Source organism: Archocentrus centrarchus, unplaced genomic scaffold (assembly GCF_007364275.1).
Source record: "Archocentrus centrarchus isolate MPI-CPG fArcCen1 unplaced genomic scaffold, fArcCen1 scaffold_113_ctg1, whole genome shotgun sequence".
NCBI classification, from domain to species: domain Eukaryota; kingdom Metazoa; phylum Chordata; class Actinopteri; order Cichliformes; family Cichlidae; genus Archocentrus; species Archocentrus centrarchus.
The window spans coordinates 133583-141301 of NW_022060159.1; positions in this window are offsets into that span (position 1 = coordinate 133583).

Below are 7719 nucleotides of genomic sequence, written 5' to 3' on the forward strand. Positions count from 1 at the left end.
GCTGGGGAGAGTGGTCCGAGGGGCTGAATTGACGAGACAGGGCATCTGGTTTCATGTTTTGGGATCCGGGTCTGTAAGAGATGGTAAAGTTAAATCTTGTGAAAAACAGAGCCCACCTGGCTTGCCGGGGATTGAGTCGTTTAGCAGCTCGGAGATAGGCTAGGTTCTTGTGGTCAGTCCACACCAAGAACAGATGAGTAGCTCCTTCCAGCCAGTGCCTCCATTCATCGAGCGCTAGTTTGATGGCTCACAGTTCCCGATCCCCAATGTCATAATTTTGCTCGGCAGGTGTGAGGCGGCGAGAGAAGAAGGCACAGGGCTGGAAGTTACCTGCAGACTGTTGGGAAAGGACGGCCCCCACCCCTACATCGGATGCGTCCACTTCGACGATGAAGGGTTTAGACAGGTCGGGTTGGATTAAGATCGAGACGGAGGTGAAACGGTCCTTAAGGAACTGGAAGGCTTCGGCCGCGGCAGGGGTCCATCTGAAAGGAGACTTAGGAGACTTAGGAGAGGTGAGAGAGGTTAAAGGATGAGTGATCCGACTGTAGTCCCTGATAAAGCGCCTGTAGAAGTTGGTGAAGCCCAGGAACTGTTGCAACTGTTTCCGGTCAGTGGGTGCAGGCCAGTCCAACACCGCCTTCACTTTTACTGGGTCAGCCCTCAGCCTCCCCTTTTTGATGACGAATCCCAAAAAAGGTGTTGTTTCCACGTTAAACTCACATTTCTCCCCCTTGACAAAAAGACGGTTCTCCAGCAGCCTCTGCAGAACCTGCCACACATGTTGCCGATGCTCCTGTAAGGATGAAGAGAAGATGAGAATGTCATCAAGATACACAAACACGAAATGGTTGATAAAGTCCCAGAGCACATCGTTAACAAGAGCCTGAAAGACGGCCGGAGCGTTGGTCAATCCAAAGGGCATGGCAAGATATTCAACATGGCCCAGGTGACTATTGAAAGCTGTTTTCCACTCGTCCCCCTCGCGGATCCTGACAAGGTGGTAGGCATTGCGAAGGTCCAGCTTGGAGAAGATGGTAGTCCCTTGTAAAAGCTCGAAGGCGGAGGTGAGGAGTGGAAGAGGGTATTTGTTTCTAATGGTGATGTCATTTAAGCCACGGTAGTCGATGCATGGGTGGAGGGTCTTGTCTTTTTTCGCGACAAAGAAGAAGCCAGCCCCCAGCAGAGACGTGGAGGAACGGATGAGCCCAGCAGCTCTGGCTTCGGTTATGTACTTCTCCATTGCATCCCGTTCAGGCTTGGAGAGACTGTAGAGACGATTGGATGGGTAGGATGCTCCCGGCTGGAGATCGATGGTGCAATCGTAGGGGTGATGAGGCGGCAGGGAGAGAGCCCGAGTTTTACTAAATACCTCGGCGAGGTCGTGGTACTTCTTGGGCACGCCGGAGAGGTCAGGCGGCGCAACGTCATCGGAAGACGATGAAGGTTGGACGGAGGGAATGGCAGAACTCAGACATCGCTGGTGGCACTGCTCGCTCCATCCAGAGATGCTCCGAGTGGTCCAGTTAATGTGCGGGTTGTGCTGTTGCAGCCAAGGGAAACCGAGTATGATAGGTGTCTGGGGAGACTCAAAAAGGAAAAATTAAATCTGTTCCGAGTGGCTGCCTGAGAGAGTGACAGAGACTAATTGGTCTTGTGGGTGATTTCGGAGAGTTTGGTGCCATCTAGGGCCAAAACCTGGAGAGGTTTGACGAGTTGGACGAGGGGAATGTTTAATTGAAGAGCCAGGGCTTGATCCATAAGGTTTTGCTCAGCTCCCGAATCGACCAATGCCAGGGCAGAGTGGCTACACAGAGGCAGGTTAATCTTAGCCTGAAGGGTCAATCTTAGTTGGGAGGAACAGGTGTTGACCGTGCCCACCAGTATCCCCACCGTTACTGACGGGCAGGTGCTTTTTGGCCGCACCGGGCAGGAATTAATGAAATGTCCGGTGCGGCCACAGTAGAGGCACTCACCACTCGCCAACCTCCGTCGTTGCTCCGCTGTCTTCAGCCGGGTGCGACCGAGTTGCATGGGCTACTCCTCCGAGCCACCAGGTGTCTCCTCCTCCCCTGCATCCCCCTCCCAGAGGTCTCTCCATTCCTCCCGGACAGAGCGGCAAGGGGCATGATGGGAACTGTAGTTTCTCAAACCGCGCCGAGTGCTGAGGCGATCATCTAAGCCAGGGGTAGGGAACTCCAGGCCTCGAGAGCCGGTGTCCTGCAGGTTTTAGATGTGTCCCTGATCCAGCACACCTGAATCACATATAGAAGTCATTAGCAGGACTCTGGAGAACCTGACTGCAGACAGAGTAAGTAATTCAGTCATTTGATTCAGGTGTGCTGGATCAGGGACACATCTAAAACCTGCAGGACACCGGCTCTCGAGGCCTGGAGTTCCCTACCCCTGATCTAAGCGAATGCAAAGAGAGATAACAGCCCCCAGAGACCGCGACAGATCTCGGGTGCCGAGTTCATATTTAATGTCATCATTCAAACTGTTTAGAAAAACTCTCCTGAGTGCCTTCTCCTCCCAGCCAGCCTCCTCCGCGAGGATCCTGAAGTCCACTGAAAAATCAGCCACACTTCTCCCTCCTTGCCTCACCCTCATGAGCCTCTGTGCAGCAGCCTCCGGACAGGTACCTTTGTTAAACACCTCTTTAAACCTGGACAGAAACTCTTGGTAAGACAGCTCGGGGTCCCCTCGCAACACAGCATGCCCCCATTCTAGCGCTCTTCCCCGTAACAGGTTAACCATGAAACCAATCTTCGCGCTGTCAGAGGCATATGCGGTCTTTTGCTGCCGGAATATCAATGAACATTGGGTGAGAAAACCTCCACATTTTGCCAACTCACCGTGGAAGATCTCCGGAGTGGGCAAAGCTTTTTCGAGGCGTTCGACAGGTTCCGGGGATACCGTTGCTCCTGGCTGTGGCAAGGACGGCGGTGTAGCAGGAGCAGAGTGAAGAGAATGAGCTTGTAACACAGTGGCCTCCAACATACCTTTAACGTCGGTGAGCTGTTGGGTGGTTGCCCCCAGCTGGCTGGACATCAAACATATGATTGTGACGCTGGAGAGTTTCTTCCTGTAGAGCCAGGGTCTGACTGAGAGGATTAGCGTCCGTAGTGTCTGTTTGTGGCTGGATCATTCTGTCAGGACGTGGATAAGGAGGGGACACAGACAATGCTTAAAATGGTGACAATGATTTATTGATAGTGTGTAGTTGAGTGAGAATATCCTGAAAGGGGCTGGGCGAGCGCAGGCTGGGTGGTGGGTGGTGACTGGTGGCGTGAGGTTTGCTGAGGGAAATCCAAAGAGCGTGAGCAATGGCTGGGGTGATGTGAGGGAAGGCAGGCAATCTCCAATCTCATTGTACATCCTGTATAATGACAATAAAGGCATTCTAAGACTCCGGCAGGGGTGAAGAGAGGCAGCGTGGCAGGCGGCATCTGGAAACGAGCTGGCGGTGGGGGCAAAACATGCAGGAACTTCCACAGCGGATCTAGGGCAAGGAGCGAAAAGCAGGTAAGTCAAGGAACAACGAGTAGAGAATCAATATACAAGCGGCCAACACTGACTGTGACTTAGTCAATGATCCAGCGAAGACTGAAGGTCTGCCGGCAGCTTAAGAAGTCTGCGTGATTACCCAAGTGGCACAGGTGTGGAGCAGTGCCGCCGAACGCCTGCCCAAGAAGGAGGACTCTCAGGTGGTAGCTCCCCCAACGCCCGAAAGCCAGTCTCCAAACACGCCCACATCACGGAGAAGAGACAGAGGAAAAAACAAACACATACACATCAACACACACCAAAAACCCCCGAGGCGTGACAGAGATAGTAGAAGAAGAAGTAAGCAATGAGTCCGTGAAGCTATTCTTGTGTATTATTGTGTGGTGTTCAAGAGTCTGATGGCCCAGGGTTAAAAACTGTTCCTCGTCCTGTTCATCCTGCCTTTGTGGGACCTGAGTCTCTTCCCTGATGGCAGCAGGTTGAACAGGTGTTGACCAGGGTGAGAGGGGTCTAACGCATCATCATTAGAGTCACATGATGACAACTTGACTCTCAGGACCACCTCCAAGGTGACAACCTCTCTAAATACCTGGGACTCCCTATCAGCTGTTAAAATTGGGGAAGCTTTGTGGATGAGGTGAAACGAAGTGAAAAGAAGTCCAGCTGCCTTTAGCTCAAACACTTTAAACTACTGTGACCTGGATGATGGAAAACCTGTACAGCCTAAATATGAAGCAACAATCTGATATCTGTAAAAACATCCCTTTAATCAAAGACCAACAATGTTTCTGTAAACTCTACTTTTGGTATGCTCAGTGTGTACATGTGACACTCATTTGACTGATTTTGGTAAAGAAATCCTACTTAAAGAATGCAACTAATATTAATAATAATAATTAAAACTGCAAGCAGCATCTGGCGGCCCTTGCAGCTCAGCGCTGCTCGGCCTTGCGGGGACCACGGGAGCTCCAGTACCGCGGCCCTGTCGCTGTCGTCGACCCTCTCGCACCGTTCCACAACTGTCCACTAGGGCTGGTTAACAAAGGTCATTTATATCCAGTGATGTCATTAATGTACCACACCTATGTCTCAAGCAGTGCTCTCTGATGATGCACAAAAAATATGGTGTAGATTGGATGATGTATGAGGGAGATATAACTGTTGGAATAATGTAGGGGGTGCACTGGAATAAAATTCCAATATAATCTTATTGGGCTCTTTAGAGGTAAACAAAGGTCATTCATATCCAGTTTGGTGCAAATCGCATGATGCATGTGTGATTTAGAGACAACCGTACGCAAACAGCGAGGGATTGAAATTGGCCATTCTACCACGCCCACATGCTCCAGCCAGCAGCCAGTGCTGAGAGAAGGACTCAGCATGGTGTTCTGTAATTGGACATGATCTTTATGAATGAAAGAGAAAAAAGGAAGATACATCAGTAAAGCGGTCACTTGCTGTTGGAAGGGGGCATGGCTAAAGTGATGTCACAAACAGACCACATGAACGTGATTAGTGCCGGTCTGCTATGACACACAGAAAGTTTAATTAAGGTATGACATTGTATGTGGAAGTTATTCCACCCTGATGTTTTATGACAAATGGTCAGATTTTGAGTTTTGGCCACGCCCACATACTTTGATGCAGAAAAAGCTTTTGATCTTCAATGCCTCAAGATTGCGCTGAGTGATTCTGAAGTCTGTATGTCAAAAGCTGTAGGAGGAGTTTGCTCAGATACAATGTATGTAAAAAAGACAAAATGGCATTTTTGATCCAAAATGGCCGACTTTCTGTTGGGTTTGGACCATGGCTCCAAGAGACTTTTTTGTAGGTCCTGACAAGTTACACAGGTGTACCAAATTACATATTTGTCAGTCAAACTATGGCTTGGGGCTGATTTTGTAAAGATTTCTAGGGGGCGCTGTAGAGTAACGAGGCCACGCCCACAATATATTGTGGTGGATTCCTGTTGGGGGTTGGATAAGGATCGATCATAGTGAGTTTGATGCAGCTGAGGTTTAATCTGTGGAATTTAGAGCCAAACATATGGTAACAGTGTGACGTCTGACTTGACCACGCTGCCACGACACTCAAGCGAAAACTGTCAGTGTTGGAGGCCAAGTTACACCAACATGTCTTCTGTCACTGGACACACTGTCATGTTGATTAGGTCACAGGGGTCAGATAGGGACCGTTTAAAGTAAAACATTACACTTCCTGTTCCCAGGGGGCGTGGCTTAAGTGATGTCATGATTTGGCAATAATTGTGTATTGAAGGGGACCAGATGTGGATGAATCCCAGAAGGTTTGGCATCTCAGTGAGTTTTTGTGTAGGAGATATAAGAGTTTCATGTTTCGTGGTGAAATGTCAAACTTTGAGATCTGGGCACACACCTTCAGCATGTAACTTTTATTCCCCCCATGCCTCAAGAGCAATCTGACCAAGTTTGAAACCAATCAGTCAAAATCCCTAGTTCGATGAAATGCGAAGGCTGTAAATCGCCAAAATGGGGTCAAAATTGGACCTTCAATCCAAGATGGCCGACTTGCTGTTTGGTGTAGAGCGTGGATGCCAGAGAGTTTTCTGTAGGTCTTGGGGAATTCTACAAGTGTACCAAATTTCACATTTCTACGATAAAGTAAGGTCAAGGGTATTTTGAAAGTTGCCGGGGGGGGGGGGGGGGGGGGGGGGGGGGGCTGTTGAGCCGTTTCTTTTGTGATTTTTTCGAGGACTTTAAAATACATAAATGGGGGTGGCTTGGGCCTCCTTGGCGTTGGGGGGGGGCTCTGCCGGGTGTCGGGCGGTTCTTGGCGCTTGGGGCCTCAGGGCCCGCATGCTCGGCTCGTGCTACGGGTGCCGGCCTGTGGGGCGGTGGGCTACTCATTGCCTCTGGCTCTCTGGACTCTTGCCTCTTGGCCGTGGGGCCTCCGTCTAGGGTCTCCCTCCTTCCTCCTCTGGGGTGTGCACTCGATTGCCATCAGGATGTGTGGCTTCAGGTCTTCTGAGCTCCTAGTGAGCTGTGGATGGCCAGGGTCCCCTGGGTCCTTTCCTATTTGCCTCTGGATCACGGTTGCAGTTCTTACCCTCATTGAGTACAGTCCATGACAGAGGCGCATACACACATTACTGCAAACAGCAAGATTGTGTGTATGTGTGTATATGTATATGCATTTGTATAGACATGTGAATGTGTGTATGTATGTATATCTTTGAGTATTTTTCTTTCCTTTCTCCCCTTTGTCTCTCCCCCCTCGTTTTTTTTGTTTGTTTGTTTGTTTTGTTTTTTTTGTTTGCTTCTTTTTTCCCCCCCTCTTCTCTATCCCTTTCCTTATTGCCTGTTAGGCCTGGCATAAATAACTAAATAAAAAATAAAAATACAAACATTAACAAGAATAGCCTATAGAAAACTTATAGAGCTGTTCTTGTAAAAGCAAATATGGTTGGTACATCATTGCATTCGGATCGTCTTTCCAATTGCGAAAACAGCCAGACATGACAGGCTAAAAAAAAAAAACAAAAACATAAATTTCACACTGTCCTCATGCATCCACCAAGTTTGGTGAGTTTTCATATATGTTTAGGCCTCCAAAAAGCCAACTGATTTGACAGAAGATTAATAATAATAATAACTAGAAGCACTCAGACAGCGCAATACTCCACCAAGGCCATAGGGTCACTGACGCTGTAATACGTGTATCTAAATACTGTGAAATAATCTTTCATCTTTCCCAGACAACAATAACCTCCTATCCCGCAATAGTGAAGAATCCTTGAAAAAAATTCCTGGATCCAGATCGTGATCCGGATCACCGCCAAAATGTAATCCCTTTTTCCTCTTGTCATTTCCAACCACTCCACAAAATTTCATCGAAATCCGTTCATAACCTTTGAGTAATCCTGCTGACAAACAAACCAATGCGACCGAAAACATAACCTCCTTGGCGGAGGTAATAATAATAATTCACACCCATTTTCCCAAGTAATGAAAAATCAATAATTAATTTGCTCGTTATTTAAGACACTTTAAGAGACCAAAAACTTCTTCTTAAATACTCAGATCTGAGTTTATATTTGAAAGCAGGATGGTTCTAAAAATGGAACAAGAAAAAGACCGAGAGGTTTAATTATGTAAAGTGTTCACCTTTATCCCTAGGTGAGTAAAGCTCTGTATGAGTTCATATTTGTTTTATTGTCTATAATGCTCTCAGTTG